Raw genomic sequence first — 23,216 nt, forward strand, 5'->3', positions numbered from 1 at the left:
CAAGTGTGATGAAAAACATTGTATGGTTCCATTGACTTACAATTATATGGACGTCGGGTCCGCGCTAAAAAGTGTCCGAACTTATAGGGCGTTAAAATCGTATACAGAGCGTCATTCACGCTCTAGTCTTCGTTTGTTCGACTGGCAGCGAAGCAAGCAAAATTAGACAGTACTGCGATGACATTACAATTTAAATTCAACGTTTCAGCTTTTTCATATTCCTTTACATGTCACTACGTTTAAATAGGTTGACTTGGGACATTTTTTTCGTGGTTTTTGTATTAGACTCGTCGTCCATTTATTTGTAAGTCAATGTATGGTTCACAAGCGGGACGGGGATTACGAACGTCTTCGACTTCGGGCTTCTAATAGAGTCCCTGTTAGATGAATGTACTTATTACCTTACCTATTTCTGTTGTTAATTGGTAATGCGAGTATTACAGCGTTCCAGTTTTGAAAGGCTTTTTATGATACCAAATGACTTGACGAATAAGGAGTGCGCGTGGTGGGTAGCGACACGTCCGTCCTTAGCTGTTACAGTGTCATTCAGAGCTTTAAGATGCAAAGATCTGAGGTACACTCCCATTGCGCCCGTCTTCCTAAGACAAGTTGCCAAGTCCCATGTACCTGTAATTTCACCAGCACCCTTACCCTTCAAAACCGGAACACAGTAATGCTTACATACAGCTTGACGGCAGGAACAGGTAAGGTAGGTAATATAGCAGTACTTTCCTAATATTTTTCATTTTAACTGACAAAAAGGAACCATATTTTTTGTGTCTATGTTACGAGGTTACTCAGGCATTTAAATTTGAAGAACATATTCTATCTCCAAGGGTGGCTAATTAGGGGATGAATGCAGTTTATTGAATTTCACCCACTTTCCATTAACCGATTTCAATAAAACTTGCCACATAGATATGGTGACCTACACTAGAGCTGCGGCCTGATTTTCATTCAAAACGGAATCGATCCGATCGGGTAGTCTCGAAACCAGATGTGTTTCTGAGTGAGAAGATGAACATGATTCCTACTATATCTTTCTAATTTATGAGTTAAATCAACTATTGGTCTAATTAGAAATGTCAAGTTTCCAATCGACTAGTTGTGAATCGCAGTTACGCGCCTCGACTTGGAAAAGACGCAGTTTCCGATAGGGAGAGGTTTAAAATCAAGCTGCAGGTCTGATGATGGAAATGGCTGACCATGAGAGGGACTCCTCAACATTGTACAGCAGCAACCTTGTGTTTGGGCACTTAAGATTCGTTTCTGCGATGAGGCCAGTTACTTTACTGCGATATTAAGTTAAAACATTTTTGTCTTTCATTTTCAATCATTCCTAGATTTCAAAGGGCGTATTATTCACTCTATATGTATCACTTGAAACTTCGCATAATTTCACGAAATTCAGCCGTTAAGTGGCCAGCTCGATCATGTGATTGAACACCGCTGGATTATTTTTTATGTTAAAGACAGAGTCTATACGGAGCCAATCGAATCGATTGCCGCCTTAAAACACAAAATTCGTGAAGTGATTAACGAAATAGACCCACCATTTTGTCAAAAAGTGATTAAAATCTTTGAAAGAAAGAATCGACATCTGTAATTGTGGTCGTGGTGGACATTTATCAGATATTATTTTTCATTCATAATTGCCAAACCTTACTTTTTTAATACAATACAAATTTGAATCATTGTCATCAAAATTTTTATAGAATTGATATTCAATTATTTTTTATGTGAAATTACTACACTAGTTTGTTTACTGACGTCTTCTAACATACCAAATACAAAGACACCACAACAAACACAGAAGAATTCGCGAGGTTCGCTGGTTCGTTCCGTGCCTTGGTTGATATAGCGTAAGGCACGGTATGCTAGAAGACGTCGTCGGTTCGAATCCGGCCGGATCGAAGGAATTTTTTCTGAGTGTTCGATCTTTGTATTAATAATTATAACATTGTCATCTAAATTTATTGTTTTATTTTGATTCACAAAATAAAGTTCTTGTTGAAAAACCCTATATAATCCCGTTAAAAATCTTTTCAGTATTACATCAGTGCAAATATTGTTAAAATCGGTTAAGTGAATCATCATACATCCCACTGTTGGGCACGGGTCTCTGTTTAGGCGCGGTTTTAGGCCATAGTCTGCCGCGCTGGCTAAATACAGGTTAAGGTCTTCACACGTTTGCCAAAGATTGTGAATTACATTTCGAAAAACTCAGAGAACGAAGAAACGAAGAAACTCAGAGATGCAAACACGCGGCCTTTGTTTGAGAGACTATAGGTCAAACCATTAGAATACTACGGCTTATTGAAGAAAGTCCTGCGGCTTATGGGTTAAACTTGCAACTTTCATCTAGTTGCGCCGTGAGGAGCACGTTCTCGGCTTTTTCTGTAATGTTCTATATGACCCTCGTACTCCACCTACCTTAAGGAACGTTTTCGCTTCCCGGGGAGGATCACAACCGTGAATTTAGGTCTAAAATGGATAACCTATTGAAACCACCTTTCACTCTCTCGGAGTATTTAAAAAACTCTTTTACGGTTAAGGCTGCACAACTATGGAACGAACTCTCGTCTGAAATCCGACATTCAAAGTCGCTTCCCATTTTCAAAACTGGATTCGTAAATATCTTCTGACACTGTCCTAATCTGCAACGTGTATTTATTTATTAGTAAGTATTTAAGTTTATTAAGGTATATTTATGTATACTAATATACATGTAGGTATACTATACTATATTTATTATTTGATAAAATATAATGTTCATTATTGTTTATTTTCCTATATCTCAAAGGTTGTCTGGAAGAGATCGCTCTTAGCGATAATGCCACCTTTGCCCACATTAGTTTTAAGCCGTCTATGTACTGTTTTTGTTTTTTGTATTTGAGCAATAAAGTATATTTATTATCTATCTTTCTTTTGTAGTGGGTTAAAACTCGGCATCTTTTCAAGGCCAAATTAAATACGTATTTTCTAGCCAAGCTTCGTCCTAGACAACGTCCGTGTTTCGCATCAGGAGATTAAATTCAAAATTTATGTCGGATGTAACATTATTCTGAAGTTATGACTGGACTTAAAAACAATATTGTAAACGCTTCCCTTTAGTTTATTAACGGCAAAAGCGACTTAGTTCGACAGTTGCGCTGGTCAAATGTAGATTGGAAACTTGCAATCCGTTCGAAAACAAAGAATTATTGTATTGCAATTGTATTTATTCACCCGCAACATTAACTTTGCCGCAACACTCGCCCATATTGACTTCTTTATTTTGCAACCGGTCAGTCCGTAACAGCGCCAAGTGCTACACAGTCGTGTGTTATTTAAAAAAGCAAACAAGTTTTTGAACGTAAGTGAATTTTGTTTTGATTTATTTATTTAAGAAAAAAAAACGAAATAGTGTCGCGCCTTTTTTTTCTCATAAATCCTTCTTTGTTGTGTTTGCAAAGATATTCGTGCGATTGTTGTTTTTTTATCTTCTAAAATCAAGTCGTGCTGTTCAAGTTTCCTTCAAAGTGGTCGTCCTTGAAAATGTACTTTTATTATTTAGACATGCACCTCAGAAGAACTGAAATAATATAATGTAGTACACTGCTTGCAATATTATAAAATTCAATATATTTTGTTTGTATATTTTACAATTTTTTTTGTCGAATACCTGCTTCAGTAGATAGGAAAACACTTTTTGTTGTTTCTAATTCCAATAATACATAAAAATTAAAAACTAACGGTCGCAATTTAACTTAATACAAATTTTCCAGATCAAACAAAATTACTTGGCTTTCTCTTAAGTAGCTCTTATCAAAGTCAGTCTCTCGTTAGGTTATATTATAACAAATAATAAAGAGGGGAGAAATTAATTTACTTAAAGTATGAACATTTTCTTACTACGGACATACCCATTTCGTCATCAATGCGTATACAATTTATTTCTTTATTATTTATTTCTCAATTCGACAACGTTTTTTTTTGTACGCATGTTACGCGATAACTTTGTGAACCGATAATGTTGATTCTTTTTTGTTGCTTAGAGGGTACGTCAATAGGGGTCCGATTTGAATTTGAAGAAAATCTTCAAGGTGGCAAACAAGGGGATAAATGACTTTTGAAGTCGATTCGGAGATTATTTATAATATCAAGTGGAGGGACGAACAAGACGTAAGCTTACTGATAGTTACGCGCCTGTCCATAACAGTTGCTCTGAAGATCTGTGGGACACTGCGCCCGACACCCTGAGATATAAATTGTACAAGTCTCACGTACCTGTAACTTTATCAGCACGTTCATATTACTGCTTGGCAGCAGAAATAGGTAAGTTGGCAGTACTTCCCTGGACGGACTCTTTCACAAGGAGCTGTAGGCTACCAATTTTTATGTTCGTTAAAGTTTAAGTAACTATAAATTGAAAATGAAACTAATTTTTCGTATCTTATTTCGTGAATATTTGTTTTTTTCAAATGAACTAACGTGTCGGGCCCTTTACAGGTCCCACGGCTGACTGCAAAGTATAATATTATAGTATATTATGCAATCGTTTCTTAGTGAGGTGTCCTAAAGGCTTATATTTATAATAATGATCTTTATTTTCTCTGTAAAGTTTTCACTGTAGTCTTACATTAACTGATATATAAGCACTAACATTTGCAGAAACTAAGGCCTGAACTAGGTTGATCCTGTATTTCAGGTCGCCAAGTCTCTACCTCCGTAAAAAAATCAATAACATTATACATATAAGTATAGGCAAAATAAAGGATGTTGGTCAGACAAAATTTGAAATAAAAATTAGTTACTAAATAGTCGTGTTAAATTACGGAGTACAAGAGAAGTGCAGTTGTGTGCGTGGGGGTTACGTGTTCGTGTGTGTTTATCACTCTCCCCAACATTGTTTTGTTTTTAGACCTTTAATATTACCATTTTTAACTTCACAAGACATCTTCAATAAATTGTTCTGTTTCATTGTAGTTTAGTCCATTTTATCACGACTTTCTTGCATTCGTAATTATTTTGAGAATAAATTTTCAAATTTAAATTATATAAGTACGATCCGAGGAAGGTAAAAAACCAAATTATATATCGATAATATTTCGACCAATAGAATTCGACGCAGTAGAACGTTTGAGTAGGGTCATATTTGATATTTGATATTTTCTTTTTTTTTTAAATTGTATTATTAAAAAAAGAAAATGTGAAATAGTTCTATATACAGAACTGTAACGTCCTAACCATGGGACATGTAAAAGGCCCGAAACGTTGGTTTGCTTGAAAAAACCTCTACTACGATCTAGATCCGAAATATTACTTTCATATCTTAGAAACGTGTAACAATCGTAAAAACCTAACTGCTCGATGTGAAATGAATTGTGATTCGATCAATTGTTAATATAGCACTAACATTTTGTAATAAAATATTTATAATGATTTTAAAATTAGTATAATTTATATATTATAGTTTGTTATTTATTCTATTTAACATATTATGATTGTATTATTTGATAACCTCGGTGGCGGAATAGTTTGCACCATGGTTGTTGCTTGGAGATCAGTCCATCTGTTTAGGAGCCACAAGAGCTTCAAACTTAAACTACTTTTTTGTGTCGATTGTTAAAAATTGGTTTCCCGAGACAGGATACCTAAGATGCTGGCACCTACAGAACAATAAAGGGGAAGAAGTGCTTTGAGAGCGGCGTACTTGTTCCAACAGTACGCGTCGTTCCACATACTTGAGCTCAATCTACCATTTTCGCTTTGTACGTTATGATCTTATCAATTATCTCTCGTAAAACTTTGAAAGTCCTACAAAAATACCTTATTTAGCTTGTAATATATTATCTATTGGTGATATTTCGTATCATCATAAAGTCATATTTTGTTTAATTTTATTAAATTTTCCATTTTCTGTTTATAGTTAGCATTTTTCTGTTACCAGAACCGAAAGTAAACCGTATACCGCCGGACTACCACGCCGAGGTCCTGGGTTCGATTCCCAGGCCGGAAGAAATATGTGTATGGCGTATATTTATTTCTGTCGTAAGTTTAGGTGTAATTTGTGGTTGTCTATGTGTGTGTCCATGGCACCCGCGACACAGGGTTTCCCTAGTGCGGTGCTATGAGTGTATTGTAAAAAAATAAAGATAAAAAATATTCTTCTTTTTGGAGGAATAAGTAAATTGTAAATTATCTTACCGACTTGTCCAGACGGTCTATCAATTTTCAGGATATGATTTTCTGATAACAAAGGTCACTGGAAATCCTACGGGCCTAGAAATTGGAAATTTGGAATCTGAAGGATTTTAATATATGGCGAGCGGCTAGGGAATGAATTCCCTGCCTGCAGACTTCTTCCCTGAACGTTATAACTTGGACCTTTTCAAGTCCAAGTGAGTAGGCATTATTTAGTCGTGCATGCTCCATCGTCGACCTCATCGTCACTTTCCATCACGTGAGATGGAGGTCAAATGCGCACTTTGTTTTTGTATAAAAAAAAAGAATAAGTAACCGTATCCGAAACCTCTGTACACAACGCCATTCATTATTTCCGCCATTAAATAACGTAACATTGCCATTATTCTCAGTTTACGGCCAACTGTAAAGGTTAAAACTAACTTAAACATATTACCCTCGGCCATAACTTCAGATTTTTTTACGTGCTGCTTTTTTTAAGAGGCTAACGGTTCCAACTCCTACAGCGACACGTACGTATAATTTTACTTTGTAAATAATTATAACTTTTTTATGACAAAAAACCGACCTCAAAAGTGCGTGGATTTACATATATTTGCCAAGTTTTATTGATATTGGTTACCGGAAAGGGCGAGAAACCTGATTCATCCCCAACCAAATTTTCTTCAAATTTAAATGAGATCAATACTAAGATATTCTCGTTCCAACAAACAAAAGAATCACCAAAAACATACATAAAAAAAAAAGTCTTCCTTTCTTGAAGTCGGTTAATTACGTACAATTCGCAAATGTTTAGTTGCCTCCTAGAGTCGTATAAATATAATACTCAAGTCAGGACTTGAGCATTGCAGTGAGCACTGAAAATCATACTCAAGTCCTTGCCAATAAGGGTCGTATTTCCAGTGCTTGAAATCATACTCAAGTCTGCTCAAATCCTGACTTGAGCATTGAGTACAGTTCTGGAATACGACTCTTAGTGTTGTAAAAACTCGAGTCCGATAGTCTACATTTTAAGACTCGAGATCAATTCACAAGACTCGACTCATAAACTCCACTGCTTGATATATTACGAGCCTATCTAGTTTCCGAATAAACTCGAGTGCGACATTCGTGCTCGAGTCTATTTAAGTCACGAGGCGAGCTCGCGACTGGTATTGACTTGTAGTATATATATAATTCATTATCATATCTGCCGGAAGACTTCCACTGCTGAACCTATGTTATGTAGGCCTATGCCTCCCCCAAAGGTTTCCAGACCTGCCGATCAGTTTTGTTCAAAACTCGAGTTAATTTTAATTACTCGAGTTCTTTAAGAGTTGATGCAACCTCAAATGGCTTTGGTTGATTCCGGATAACAGCGAAAGTGTTGAACACTTTCGAAATAATCTCAGCACAGAGTACTAAAAAAACCGACCTCAAAAGTACGTCGAATTACGTCTATTTGCTAAGTTTCATTGAAATATCCCCTAGTTCGTCACTATACAGGACTTGACCCTGTAGATAATAAAAATCGGTTCTCGCTACTCAAAGTACATTGAGAGAAAAACGCCTTGAATTGGAGAAATAGCAAAATCAAACGTTGAAGTAATTGCTCCTAAATTAATGTTAGGCGCTATTTATAAAAATGAATGTTCATGCGTGAACAGCCACCCTTAGAGGTGGATGATTTTCTTCAAAATGAAATGGGGCCACTATGGAAGTACCCCCTTTCCAACAAAAAAAGAATCATGAAAACCGGTTCACAAATACCGGAGTTATTGCGTAACATACATACACCCTTACTGGGTGCATGTAACATTTTGAATGTAACGTGTATATGCAAATAAAATAAATAAAATAAATAAATAAATAAAAATAAAAAAAAAGCTGTATTCAATAGGTACTTTACACATACCAAAGATTTTTTTTTAATATCAACAGAACTAAATAGAACTCGTTTGTAAAAAAATTAATTGGCCGCTCAACCCAACAAAATGAATTGTATTAGTACGGGAAGAAATTTAATTCCTAAGATAGTATCGACTCCTAAATATGAACTACTTATTTAAGTCCACTATTTTTGAATAGCTGCGATATCTATAAATACCTAGATAACGTATTGCAAAAGTTATGACGCGAAAGATATAATGGTAATTTGTTTCATTTTTGCAACAACAAAGACTGTCAAAAGACGCACATTTTCAACACGAAACGAGTTTTAACCGGTTCACTGTTGCAATTTGAAATTAGAAGCATTGGGAGTACCAAGGGCGTTCGGCACCCAAAGCCTGATGTAGTTATTGCAACAAAGATGCAAAGCGTTATCTAGTGTCCTGTGACAAAAACACATTTCGGTCTATCCCTTCTAGATGGCGTAAGTTTTATTCATTTAGATTCGAGATTTAGAAGGTGGCACTCCGCTCTTGTTGCATAGATTATAAATGTGAGAATTTCGGACGCGTTACAACCTGCAGTTTGTAAATAACTTATTTTAATGTAGTTGTAGCTAGCGATGGGGCGAGTTGTATTTTTAACCGACTTCAATAAAAGGAAGAGGTTCTCAATTCGATTTTTTTTTTGTATGTATGTTACGCGATAACTCCGGTATTTGTGAACCGATTTTGATGATTCTTTTTTGTTGGAAAGGCCTCCATAGTGGTCCCATTTAATTTTGAAGAAAATCATCCGCCTCTAAGGGTTCACGCATGAAGGTTCATTTTTATAAATAGCGCCTAAATTTTATTATAAAGAGCAATTATGTTAATGGTTGATTTAGCTATTCTCCAATTCAAGGCGTTTTTCTCTCAATATACTTTGAGTAGTGAGAACCGATTTTTATTATCTCCTGTGTCAAGTCCCGTATAGTGACGAACTAGGGGATGAATCCCCGGATTCACTTGCGCACTTTCCGGTAACCGATTTCAAAAAAACTTGCCAAATAGATGCAATTCCACGTACTTTTGAGGTCGGTTTTTTTTAGTACTCTGTACTGAGACTATTTTCAACTCGAGTTACTCGAGTTGACGTGACTGCTAACTCGAGTTGCAACTCGAGGTAACTCGACTCGGTTTCTGACACAGCAATCGCGAGTACAACTCGAACTGACGATTCAACGAGTTGCACACGATCGGCCGACCGACCGCGACTCGAGCGTTCTCCGAAGGTCGCCGAGCCGACCGAGTGAGAACGAGTAGCAGATGTTCGAATGTAGAATTCGAGTCGGCGCGGCGCGGCGAGAACCGCACCGAGCTAACTCGTATTCATAAAAAGTAGCTCGAATTATTCGAGTCAAGTAACTCGACTCGCCCTTCGCGAGCGACTCGAGCGTGCTCCGAAGGTCGCCGAACGAGTAGCCTAAGCATATTGCGCTGTATGAATGAATTATTAGGTACTATATAGGACGTAGCTCAGGTAGCGTAGCGAGAGATCTTTTTAAATATAAACCGGGATAATCTTCGTAAATAAATATTTATTACGTATTTTACATTACATGTTGATTTTTGGAAGCTTCTTCTAGAACTCCTAAGATGTTCTTCTTTTTTCTATCCTATTTTTGAAATACATTCTAAACACAAATCTGTATTCATTCAGCCAGTACTTCTACTCATAGAGTAGAGCCTAGACTACACTACCCAGCCGAGTTAGCTGAGGTCATAAAAAAGTAACTCGAATTGACTCGTTGTGGCAGTAACTCGAAGTATTCGAGTTAAATAACTGGATTCGCCCTTCGCTAGTTGTATCCGCCAAACCAAAGTAGAAGGATGTAAAGAATCTCGACGAGCTCGTTAAAGTAAATACGATTTAAGTTGACTGTAATAGATTGGCAATAGGTTACTGGCTTACAGAAGTAGTGCCATTAAACGCTAAACAGTGGCGGTTTCTTGTGAAAGTACAATTCAAAAGTGAACATCCTTTTTTATATTTGAATACTCAGAGCTTTAGAGCTTTAAATTGCAAAGATCTAAGGTGCACTACCACTGCGCCCGTCACCCTTAAGTTGACAAGACCCACGTGCCTGTACTTTCACCAGCACCCGTACCCTTCAAAACCGGAACACAGCAATGCTGACATTACTGCTTGGCGGCAGAAATAGATAGCAGTACAACCCTGGGCGAACTCTTTCACAAGGAGCTCCACTTAGAGCTTCGAAAATTACATTAAGTTAAGTTACAAAAATTCTGTTGCGTTGGCAACAGAACCGAAATGTCTAGGAGTCTATCCGACCAAATTACAATGTCAGCTTCATTAGCATCATGCGTCTTTTCATTTGGTTGAGTGTTTCTTATTTGACAGTAATGTGCAAACGTTCTTAGGCTTAGGTACTCTAATTTAGTTCGTGGGCAGTACTTTTAAGTATACCTCAAATTGCATCCGAGGTGTCCTTAACCTGGTGCGGGTTCATTGCCCTGAGTTTTAACCGAGGTGGATTGAAATTGCGGCCTATAATCTAAATTGGCCGGAGACTGTTTGACTCATGCAAGTCATACAAATCAGCTACATGTAAACTTGTACGTACCTAGTCTTGACCGTATTATCGTAATAAGAATTTATATAGTTTAGTTTTAAAAACGAGTTTGATTATACCTTATTGGTGTTGTATAGGGCTGGGATAAATATACAGTATAAACTACAAATGGTGATAAAAAAACAACTGTATTCACCATTGACTTACAAATAAATGGACGACGGGTCTAATACAAAAACCTCGAAAAAGATGTCCCAAGTCAACCTATTTAAACGCAGTGACATGTAAAGGAATATGAAAAAGCTAAAACGTTGAATTTAAATTGTAATGTCATCGCAGTACTGTCTAATTTTGCTTGCTTCGCTGTCAGTCGAACAAACGAAGACTAGAGCGTGAATGACGCTCTGTATACGATTTTAACGCCCTATAAGTTCGGACACTTTTTAGCGCGGACCCGACGTCCATATAATTGTAAGTCAATGGTATTCACATAGAAATTTTATTCCACTGCAATCTAATTTTCGTTACTGTAATTGTTACAATACACAATTACAAGTTTTTGTAAATTTTCAATATTAAAATTCTGTGTTTCTAATTTTTTTTTTAGTGTATTAAACCCTTTATTTTGTTTTTTCAAGCACGCACGCACCTCTCTTTTTTTTTAATTAAATAATATATTACGTAATATTGAAAATAACAATTATTGCAAGTTTCGTGTAGAAATATGGTCCAAACCTCCAACCAACCAGAACAATAATAACGCAGTCTAAACATGTAATTATGGAAAATAGAAGTCACTTTTTTATTCTAAATATCATTATTTATGTAGAAAACAAATTAAAGAATGTCAATTATTGTAATAAAAAATATATAATTAACATTAATCCGGGCCCTAGTGATGTATAAGATTACCAAAGTCAGTAAAAGGTGTTCAAAATAACTTTTTATAAAAAAAAGAAACAATCCCAAAAATTTTAAATTACATCTATTTGCCAATTTTTATTAAAATCGCTTAATGGAGAGTGAGTGAAATCCTATAAACCGCTCAAATTTAAATGGGACCACTATGGAGGAACCCTCTTTCCAACAAAAAAAGAGTCATGAAAATCGGTTCAAAAATACCGGAGTTATCGCGTAACATACATACAAAAGAAAAATGAGAACCTCCTCCTTTTTTTGAAGTCGTTTAAAAATCTTGTAATATTTCCAATCAACTTGGTTTTATTTCACGTCCACGAAGAGCGCTACAACATCGTTTACAATATTTATTTCAAACATCCTAGGTCGTAACAACCTGCATGAGCTAAACGGGTTTTTGTCACCACGGATTTTTGTCATCCAAGTGCGCAGAAGCTGAATAAATAACCGTTAGAATTAAGTTTTTGTTTTAAACTTCATAAATTGCAAATTTCGAATATCAACTGGAATCTTATTACACTTAATAGAAGTGTACATAGCCCTTTAAATGAATTAGGGTCTTTGTAAACACGACAATCAAGAACAACTAGTTTATTTTTATTCCTCGTAAAAGTTTGAAAGAGTTTTGAAAGAAGACTGCGTCGTTTTAGCGATTTTACTACAGTTCAGCTAATTGGTTAGGTGCTTATGTACATAATTTAAAAGTTTATTCATCGAAAACCGCTAGTGTGGTAATGTACTAGTGTAACCAAACAATTCTGTTGTTGCCACAATCTGACCTCGGCACGGCGCTGCGAAATTTCGAAACACACATAAGATGTGGTTTTTAGATAATATAAATACAATTATAACTTTTTATAAGTAAAAACCCACCCAAAAGTTTGCTTATCCATATTTACATTGTTCGTTATTTAATAATAATAATAATAAAAATCCATTTATTTAGGTAACATGGACCCAAGGTGTTAGTTACAAAATCACTTACATCTAATGTTAGTACGTGTACACAAAACAACAAAGACAAAGCACAATAGGACACCACTACTTATTTTTAAGTACGTGAATCATTGTTCAATGATTTGACGTATGGACAGTAGAGCCGGATCATGCTCAGGATGCTGTTGGGGCTGACCCGAATCCTGCGCGGCAGCCCCATCAGCATCCTGAATGTTGTATTGAACGCGTAGAGCACTGTACTGTTTTATTTAACTGTTGTTTATGGCGAGATACACGAGCCTAGTAATTAGGGGAGGTGTGGGGGATCACCTCTCGCGTTACGCAATCCGCACGTTGTAAATTAAGATTCTATGATACAACCACAAATGGCTTTGGTTGATTCTGCATAACAATGAAAGTATAAAAAATATATAGTATAATCTCAGTACACAGTACTAAAAAACCGACCTCAAAAGTAAGTGGAATTTCGTCTATTTGCTAAGTTTTATTGAAATATCCCCTAGTTCGCCACTAAACAGGACTTGACACTGGAGATAATAAAAATCGGTTCTCACTCCTCAAAGTATATTGAGAGAGAAACGCCTTGAATTGGAGAAATAGCAAAATCAACCATTAAAGTAATTGATCCTAAATTAAAGTTAGGCGCTATTTATAAAAATGAATCTTCATGCGTGAACAGCCACCCTTAGAGGTGGATGCTTTTCTTAAAAATGAAATGGGACCACTATGGAAGTACCCCCTTTCCAACAAAAAAGAATCATGAAAATCGGTTCACAAATACCGGAGTTATCGCGTAACATACATACCAAAAAAAAAACATACAGACGAATTGAGAACCTCCTCCTTTTTTGAAGTCGGTTAAAAATAGAGGATATACTCTGATTAGTATACGGTGTGAGAACACGATTCCTAGCAATTTTCATGATAGAAAAAAAACACAAACTTACCTAGAAATTTTACAAGAGAACCACCATATACAATAGGTACTTTATATATACCAATGATTTTTTTCTTATGTCATTGAACTAAATAGAACACGATATACATTTTTCAAAGGGCTTTAATTACATTTGTAAAAAAATAAATTGGCCGCTCGACCCAAGCAAAATGAACCTTATTAGTACGGGATAAATTACAATTCATGCTGAGGTAGTATCGATTCTTAATATGAATAATATAAAAACAGTTCGAGAAAATTGGACACAGATCCGACCGCGCTGGGCAATTTGCAAATTTTGGATTAACTGTGAATTTAATAAGGCTTCATATCGAGTTCTTAGGTTTTCGCGATTGTTACACATAGGAAATGAAACCTTGGGGAATTTATCGTTCCCCTAACTAACAATAAAACGGCCTCGTGAACTTCGTGAATGGCGATATAATTATAATGTTTCGTGGTTTTTACAAGATCTTTATAACAAACCTGGCAAACAATTTGCAATCGCTGACATGACCATTTACGTAACTGTAAACTGTCAAACATTTACGGCAAGTGTGACACTCTCCTTGGCGACTCTCGTCCAAAGAGACTGCCACAGCCAGCCGGTGATAATAGGCGGCGTCTAAAGCCGCCCCAAAACTATTTCTAATTAGACATAACTGGTTGAACACTGTACCACCTCAGTCAACCGTGGGACCTGTAAAGGGCCCGAAACGTCGGTTTTTTTGAAAAAACAAATATACGCGATTTAAATCCGGAAAAATAGTTTCATTTCCTATATAAGGCTTCAGTTAAGAAACCAAAATTTAACAAATTCTCTGTAGATAAAGAAAAATATCTCAATATAAAAATGTTTAATAGCCGTAGAGCTCCTTGTGAAAGAGTTCGTCCAGGGAAGTACTGCCCCCTTATCCATTATTTCCGCCAAGCACAGCTGTAATGTCAGCATTACTGTGTTCCGGTTTTGAAGGGTAAGGGTGCTGGTGAAATTACAGGCACATGGGACTTGTCAACTTATGTCTCAGGGTGACGGACGCAGTGACAGTGCCCCTCAGGTCTTTGCGATTTAAAGCTCTGAGTGGCACTGCAACTGTTATGGACAGGCGTGTAGTTTACCAACAGGCGCTCAAATTGCTCGTCCCGTCACTTGAAGTATAAAAAAAACATGATGAGAATTCAAATACAAAAATATTACGTACTTTTGTCATAACTTTCACAAGATACTTTATAAAGTGAAAACAGACAACATACCTAACCACATGGTCACTCTCAACAATCTTACAAAGACCTTTCCTATAAATGCTATTACTCTTGAATTAGAGACCAGGCTGCTCTGGCTCATTATTGGTAGTCAACTTTGACCTATGCGTCAAGATGTGGCGATAATAACATGTTGTAATGAGTAACTTTAGGAATGAACCGGTTACTAACATGGAGTTAACGTAGTTTCTATTTATATTTATTTATTTATTTAAATTCACCAACGCTTAATACATTCGGTTACAACAATGTTTTACACACATTCGATAGGGTGTTACAGTTAAAATGCTTAACCAATTACAGGTGAACATGCCATGATGAGAGTATGAAAGTTAAGACAATTATTATTAATTTACTGTTATTACATATGTTTACTGTATTAACAAATTAAGTTATAAAATAACAAATTAAATTATAAAATAAATATAATATACATTACAAATATAATATACATTACAAATAATATTCACTTTTATGCCAAAAACTGCAATATTGACTTCCTGAAGCGAGGCATACGTATAGATTTCTTTTTAACCTGCTTCTTATGCGATGCTGAATTGGTTTGGGCACATGGAATGGACGAATGAATGTAGATTAACGAAAGAAATACATAGAACTGACGTGGAAGGCATCGTTGGAAGAGGATGGCCACGAAGAACATCATAATAATCTCAATATAGAGTACCAAAAAAACCAACTTCACAAATCATTGATCCCCTAGTTTGTCACCCTGATAGGGGGAATATTTTCTTTATATTAAAATGGGACTACCACTGAGGTACCCTCTTTCCAACAAAAAACGATTCATCAAAATCGGTTCACAAATTTCGGAGTTATCGCGTAACTACAAAAAGAAATACAGACGTATTGAGAACCTCCTCCTTTTTTGAAGTCGGTTAAAAATAGAGGATATACTCTGATTAGTATACGGTGTGAAAACACGATTCCTAACAATTTTCATGATAGAAAAAAAAACACAAACTTACCTAGAAATTTTACGTACGGCTACGCGCAGGAATCTACTTTTGAACCTTAGCGTCCTTCGCTTCCTCAGGTTTCAATATAAGCACTCGCCTCAAATAACAACTTTGCAGCCTTGCATAACAAATAACTATTATGACACTAATTTCGTAATGTAAATTAGGTTTCAGGCTATCACGGCGTTTATATCCCAAGTTGGTACTAAAGAGTATTGAATCCGGGATCTTCTCTGACCATGCCAACTGTTAAAAATAAAGCAAAAGTTCAACAAACGCATTTAAACGATAACCTACTGATTATATAAATAATTATACATACCTATTATTTTGACGTTGGCTAACCTTTACTCTGCTTCGTCAGATAATGGTGTCTTGTTGCTTTGTCTTCATTTCAAATGAAGTCAGTAATATTTTAATTCGATAACGCGTGTGACGTTTATTATAAAGTATACTTGAAATTAATTAAGATCGAGAAACAAGTGTGGTACAGTCAACATCAAAAAAAAAAATCATTGTTACTTCTCATGCTCGTAAAATATGTCGATATGGCCTTACGTGGCGGGTGTAAAGTGGTTCCTTTATTATGGAGTAAAAAGAATCTAATTTTTTAATTTACTTCCAGTCATCATGGAGTGAACAAACTCTAACAGCCATGAATACGCTCGGTTTTCGTTCCGTACCTTTTCCGCATAGACGGTGGCGCCATATTATTTTCCCCGTTAGTGCGTTGGTTGTATCTGTGTCTGGGGGTCTACTCTCGAGTTCCACCCGACATCCGTCCGAAACAATTGCTGCCAAATAAGCAATACTTGACCAAATGAAAAGACGCGTGATGCGAATGAAGCTTCATACTGGATACTTGTCTTATAATTTTGTCGAATATTACTTATTTGACAATAATTGTTTCGGACGGATATCGGACGGAGATCGAGGGTAGACCCCCTGGTTGGAAACAGCGAAAACTTTAGAATTTTGGTTCGTAATCTTGTTGTAGTTGAAGTGAAAAGTTAAGTTTTTACCCCAAGACTTAAAGCCAATATCTAAACCCCTCGGAGTAATGGACACCCTCGCTAACTACCCCCGGGAAAAAATAGGGTCGTTTTAGTCCCTCGTTAAAAATACACTTACTATAATTGACCGGTAGCATAGTTAACACAACAAAAAACTAACAAACACAGCACAATAACAAATTTTAAATCGCACCGTTGGTGTAATAAAGTTACATCTACAAAATAACGACTTTTTAGAAGAGAGGTTTGAAAATGTTAAGAACAAAATTAATCGGTTTTATTTTTAAATAGATGTATAAAAATTCACTTATAGAATAGAATTCTTTATAGAAAAGCAAAATATACAGAGAGAAATAAAAAAAGACAAAGCAAAAGCAAAACAAAAAATAAAATAAGAAAAAACAACGAAGCAAACATAATCCAATTTTAAATCTACTCAATTAACAAATAGAAATAGAAACCATTTATTGCAATTTGAATAAATATCATGTGCGCGGCTGTGACGTATGTAAATGGATCCACTCAGCTTATATCACAGTCGAGTAAAGACTGTGGCGCTGATCTTAAGCGGACCCTTTAATTTGTGTCTTGTACTTCGTGTTATTTTTACGACTTTCATATGATAAACAGCTGTTACCATTTCCGGGCCGGAAGAATTATTTCTGTGGCCCTAGTGAAAAGGGATACAAGTAAAAAAAGCGAACTTTACAAGGAAACGCGAAAAGCGCTTAACGCTTAATATCATGTTAAACTTTTACTGTTTTTCGGGCCGCCTTGTAGTGTTAGCGTTTTTGACTTGTACCCGTTTTCACTAGTAGAGCCACAGATTTATACGGCCTACATTTATTTCTCTCGTGAGTTAGTGGTGTAATCGTGCTTGAGTATGCCGCCGCCGGTAGTTGAAAGAGATGTGACAAAAACTCAAAAAGCCGAGAAAATAATGTTTAAAGAAATCAAATAAAAAAATATCAACTTTTCAAAAATAATGACACTTCTTTTACTAATCACAGCAGTAGACTTCGTCCAGGGTAGAGTACTAACCCTGGACGAACAATCTTGGCGGCAGAAATAGGTAAGGTGGCAGTAGCCAAGCAGTAATGTCAGCAATTTATATATTTCGTTTTTGCAATATTTGTATTGCAAAAACGAGCGATTCGTTCTGTGTACCGTCTAGGCTCTCGGGTATCTCTCAGAGAAAAGTTTAAGGAGACTGGTATCATGACTGTGGCATCGCAGTACATTTACTCAAATATTTTATATGCCCGTAAAAATATACATAATTTCAATAAGAAAGAAGATATCCATAATATTAACCTTAGAGCTAAGTCCAAACTCATGGCACCACGATTTCGTTTAACCAAGGTAAACAACTCTTTTATGGGGAACTGTATACGTTTTTACAATAAGATTCCGGAGCATATATTAAGTTTATCATTTCCTAAGTTTAAAAACTACATTAAAAATATTTTGATCGAAAAATCATATTACAAAATTGAAGACTACGTGTTAGATAAAGATGTATGGAAAGACGACATGGCTCCAGAATCCACACAAATTTGATTCCAAGTGTATTCCATAGCATTTAAGTTTATTTGAAAAGAGCAATCCCTAGAGTTTCTTGCTCGTTCTTCTCAGGGAGGTCAGCGTAGTGAACGAGCAGTAGCTTAAATGTGACGTTTTCAAGTGTAAATTTATTTTACCTATGGAATAAATAATCTTTGACTTTGACTTTGACTAATTACTGTGTTCCGGTTTTGCAGAGTAAGGGTGCTGGTGAAATTACAGTACAGGCACATGGGACTTATCAATTTATGTCTCAGGGTGACGGGCGTAGTGGCCAGGCGTATAGCTTACCATCAGGCGCACGACTTGTTGGTCCCGTCACTTGATGTAATAAAAAAAAACAACTTTTTAAATATCACATGCGCCCTTTCAGCTCACGACAGCAGTATGTGTGTCCATGGCGCCCGCGACACAGAGTTTCCCAAAATTTCATCTATGATCGATCACTAAGTAGAAGTACTGCTACCTTACCTATTTCTGCCACCAAGCAGTAATGTGAAGATTATTGTCTTCCAGTTTTTAAGGGTAAGCGCGCTGGTGAAATCACATGGGACTTATCAACTTATGTCTCAGGGTGACGGGCACAGTGGCAGTCCTCTAAGATCTTTGCGACTGCAATGGACAGGCGTGTCGCTTACCACACAGGTGCGTGACTTGTTCGTCCTGTCACTTTGTGTCATAAAAAAATTTAAAATTGTAAACATTGTTACATACAATGGTTATTAAGGTTCTTTTTACCTAATAAGTAAGATAAGTTTACTCACTTTTGATGTTGACTGTAACTACTTAAATATAACCATAATTTTGCTGTCTGTTTTGCGTAACTATCAAGTGATTATAAACATTTAGTGTGTGACAAGGCGTTCATTGAAGTTTTGGTGTCAAATAGACAATTTTGAAGTTACGACATTTTTATTTTGCGACGTTATTGATGAGATTATTAATTATAAAAATTTGTAAATTAATTTTAAGGGTAAGTGATTATTTTAACCTATAATACTTATTTATGAAATAAACATATATTTGTTTTTCAAACAAACCAGCATTTCTGGCCCTTTACAGGTCCCATGGTCACGGTTGACTGAGGTGGTACAGTCATCAACCAGTTATGTTTAATATTAAAGCAAACCACCCTATTTTATTCGCGCAGTTAAAAAGTTATTAATTAAATACCTTATTTTTAATTTTACAAAGAAACATTCCAATTTCAATAAATGGTTACATTACATAACATTACAATAAATGGTTTCTATTTCTATTTCCGCTACATTATCTTTTACAAATTATTTTATTGTAACAATATGAATTTTTATTAACTTAAATTTATTATTAATTAATAACGGAAATTAGAATAAATTAAAACATATTAATTAGTACTGCAGTCTTATGTCCGTTTGGGATTTTTCATCAGAGGAAATACTGGATCCCAAACTGGTGGTACGGAGAAACCATCTTGAAATTAGGATGTTTTTTAATTTCAATGGCCTCTCGCAACATCCTGATTGTATTATTAATATTATTATTATTATATGAGTATCCTTAGCCATAATAAATACCACTGCTGTGCACAGGAATCTTCTCACAATGAGAGTGCTTGAACTATAGTACCTACGCGGGCCTATAATGCATATTATTATACATTTCCAAAAATTAAAGTTGCAAACCCGAATTCAAACCCATAACCCTCTGCTAGAGAGGCGATAGGTCAATCCATTAGGCTACCACATCGGTAACAAAATAAGCTTACGATAATAATTAAAAAATAATAAGTGCAGTAGCAGACTTGACCGTTGCCTCCCAAAGTGACAAGTTGGTCGTTCGATTCCTTAAATAATCTCAGTACTAAAAAACCGACCTCAAAAGTACGTGGAATTACATATAATTACAATGTCTTATTGAAATCGGTTACCGGGTAGTGCGCAAACCCGGATCCATCCCCTAGTTCGCCACTAAAATATAATAAAAATCGGTTCTCACTTCTCAAAGTATATCGAGAGAGAAAAACGCCTCGAATAGGAGAATAGCAAAATCAACCATTAAAATAATTGCTGCTTGTAATAAAATTTAGGCGCTATTTATAAAAATGAATCTTCATGCGTGAACAGCCACCCTTAGAGGTGGATGATTTTCTTCAAAATTAAATGGGACCACTATGGCGGTACCCTCTTTCCAACAAACCGGAGTTATCGCGTAACATACATACAAAAAAAAAGAAAAACAAACAGTCGAATTGAGAACCTCCTCCTTTTTTTGAAGTCGGTTATGTAACCGACTGTTATGACTATGTAGTCATAACTTTCATTTCTAAATAGGTTACATTTGTGAATGTTTGGGTGAAGGAAAACGTCGTCACGAAACCGACAATGGGTATCTCTAGACCCGTGCTGAGAAGTGGAACTTATAAAGAATAAAAAGTAATGTATTGTTATAATTATTAATACAAAGATCGAAAAAATTTCACTCAGAAAAAAATTCTTCGATCCGGCCGGATTCGAACCGACATCTTCTAGCATACCGTGCCAGACGCTATACCAACTAAGCCAATCATTTTTCAGTCACAAATCAGAGCACTTATCTGTATACACTTATTTGTTAGAAAAGTACAAGTGTGTTAAAAAAACTTCTTGTACACTTAGAATAATAACGCATAGAAACCTAGTCCGCACACGCTAAGTGAGGCAAATTGAAGCGCGCCCAATGGGCCTACACGAGCGGGCGGGCCTTCAGTGCTCAAGGTCAACTTGCACCGCGAACAGATCAAGAATTTTAGCTAAAAATGACGAAATGTGCGGTAAATGAGTGTAAAAATACGTCAGACAAACATAAAATAGATACTAACATCACATTCCACAAGGAAGTAACGCGTTTCAACTTGTATTTTTATATAAATATTCACTAAAACCGAAAATTAACCTACTACTAAAACTAGCCTACATGAATTTGGTTTTTGCCTCACTTGTGACAGTTCGTTTGATATGAAACTATCATTCTATGCGTTATTATTCTAAGGTTGTACATTTTTAGACATTTTGCTTTTTTCTCCCGCCATTTTGACCTTGCAAAGAGAAAAATAATAAACAAAAGAGTGTGACTAATTTTGAAAAAAGAACAAACAATGGAAGCGGCACGGTAGTAACTTGTATTATATTTAGGAGTCGAATTCAAGTTTTTCCGGTTCTACTCCGCGGGTGGAGCTGCAGGGACACAAGCTTTATTTCAGAAATAATATTTTTTACAATAAAATTAAAGCCATTTCAAAAATGCATATCGTATACTATACGTGTTCTATTTAGTTTATATGATATAAAATAATCTCAGTACAGAGTACTAAAAAAACCGACCTCAAAAGTACGTGGAATTACGTCTATAAGCTAAGTTTTATTGAAATATCCCCTAGTTCGCCACTATACAGGATTTGACACTGGAGATAATAAAAATCGGTTCTCACTACTCAAAGTATATGGAGAGAAAAACGCCTCGAATTAGAGAAATAGCAAAATCAACCATTAAAGTAATTGCTCCTAAATTAATGTTAGGCGCTATTTATGAAAATGAATCTTAATGCGTGAACAGCCACCCTTCGAGGTGGATGATTTTCTTCAAAATGAAATGGGACCACTATGGAAGTACCCCCTTTCCAACAAAAAAAGAATCATGAAAATCGGTTCACAAACACCGTAGTTATCGCGTAATATACATACAAAAAAAAAGAACTGACAGTCGAATTGAGAACCTCCTCCTTTTTTGAAGGCGGTCAAAAAAATCTTTGATATATTAAAGTACCTATTGAATACAGCGGTTTTTTTGTTAAATTTCGAGGCAAATTTGTGTTTTTTTCTATCGTGAAAATTTTTAGGAAACGTGTTTTCACACCGTATACTAATCAGTGTATAACCTCAATTTTATTATATATTTTTTCCAGAGCGATTGATTCAACACTCACTGTTATTCGGTATGACCATAGGTTGTATCGAAAATAGTCTTATGAGATAACTTTTCAGCCACTCCTCGTATTTTGAATTTAATTTTTTTTATATCAAGTGACGAGACTTATAAGTCGTGCGCCTGATGGTTAGCTACACGCCTGTCCATAACAGTTGCAGTGCCACTCAGAGCTTTAAATAGCAAAGATCTGAGGCTGCGCCTGCTAAGTTGGAAAGTCCCATGTGCCTGCAATTTCACCAGCACCCTTGCCCTTCTAAACTGGACATTATTGCTTGGCGACAGAAATAGGCAAGGTGGCAGTACTTCCCTGGACGAACTCTTCCACAAGGAGCTGTATTGCTGCTATGAAATAAATATTGTAAATGATAAATATGTACAAATATATATTTAAAACAAAGAGTAACATTAGTAGTCGGTTAAAAACTCACCGTTTATTAGGTGACGTAAGCATCATGCAAGAATCAAATTAATATTGACGCTATAATACTGTGAACAAGCGTAGACAATCTAAATTTAACCATAGCCAATGCCGATGTATTGTGTGAATCGAAGGCCATAGATAAACCCATTCACGTATTTTGAGAATAACGTTAACTAATTGGTTCTATACGTGTACATCAATTTGTTAACCGATTTAAAAACAGGAGGAGGTTCTCAAGTAAACTGTATGTTTTAAATGAATGACATACATAAGCTCACGCCCTGGTCCCACAGGAGGGGTAGGCAGAGACCACGGAACGCCACTTTGCTCTATCCTGACACATCTTTAGAGGCTCACATACATCAACTACCCTTTTCATACAACTTCTTTTATTCTTGTCCCTTCGGATCCCAGCCTTTTTGTGGACATCACTGATCTGATCAATATAAATCCTTCTCGGACGTCCTCTTAAAACCTTCCATCCACATCGCTTCATAAACCTGTTTGGTAATTCTTCTTACATCCATCCGCTCTACATGCCCAAACCACCTCAACATTCCTTTCTCTATTCCAGTCTCCACATCCTCTTTCA

The 23,216-nt window shown here is 36.0% G+C and overlaps 1 protein-coding gene across 1 annotated transcript in view; it reads left to right on the top strand.

Annotated features, from left to right (window-relative positions):
- Nucleotides 1-3,253: 3,253 nt before the first annotated feature.
- The window catches only part of LOC113240519 (GILT-like protein 1), a 51,793-nt gene continuing 31,830 nt past the window's right edge, over nucleotides 3,254-23,216 (top strand). The window contains exon 1 of the mRNA XM_026477850.1: nucleotides 3,254-3,355. The gene's annotated coding sequence lies outside the window, so the exon portion shown is untranslated. The remainder of the gene's footprint in view (nucleotides 3,356-23,216) is intronic.

The sequence above is a fragment of the Hyposmocoma kahamanoa genome, unplaced genomic scaffold (assembly GCF_003589595.1).
Source record: "Hyposmocoma kahamanoa isolate Upper Pololo Valley unplaced genomic scaffold, ASM358959v1 146, whole genome shotgun sequence".
NCBI classification, from domain to species: Eukaryota; Metazoa; Arthropoda; class Insecta; order Lepidoptera; family Cosmopterigidae; genus Hyposmocoma; species Hyposmocoma kahamanoa.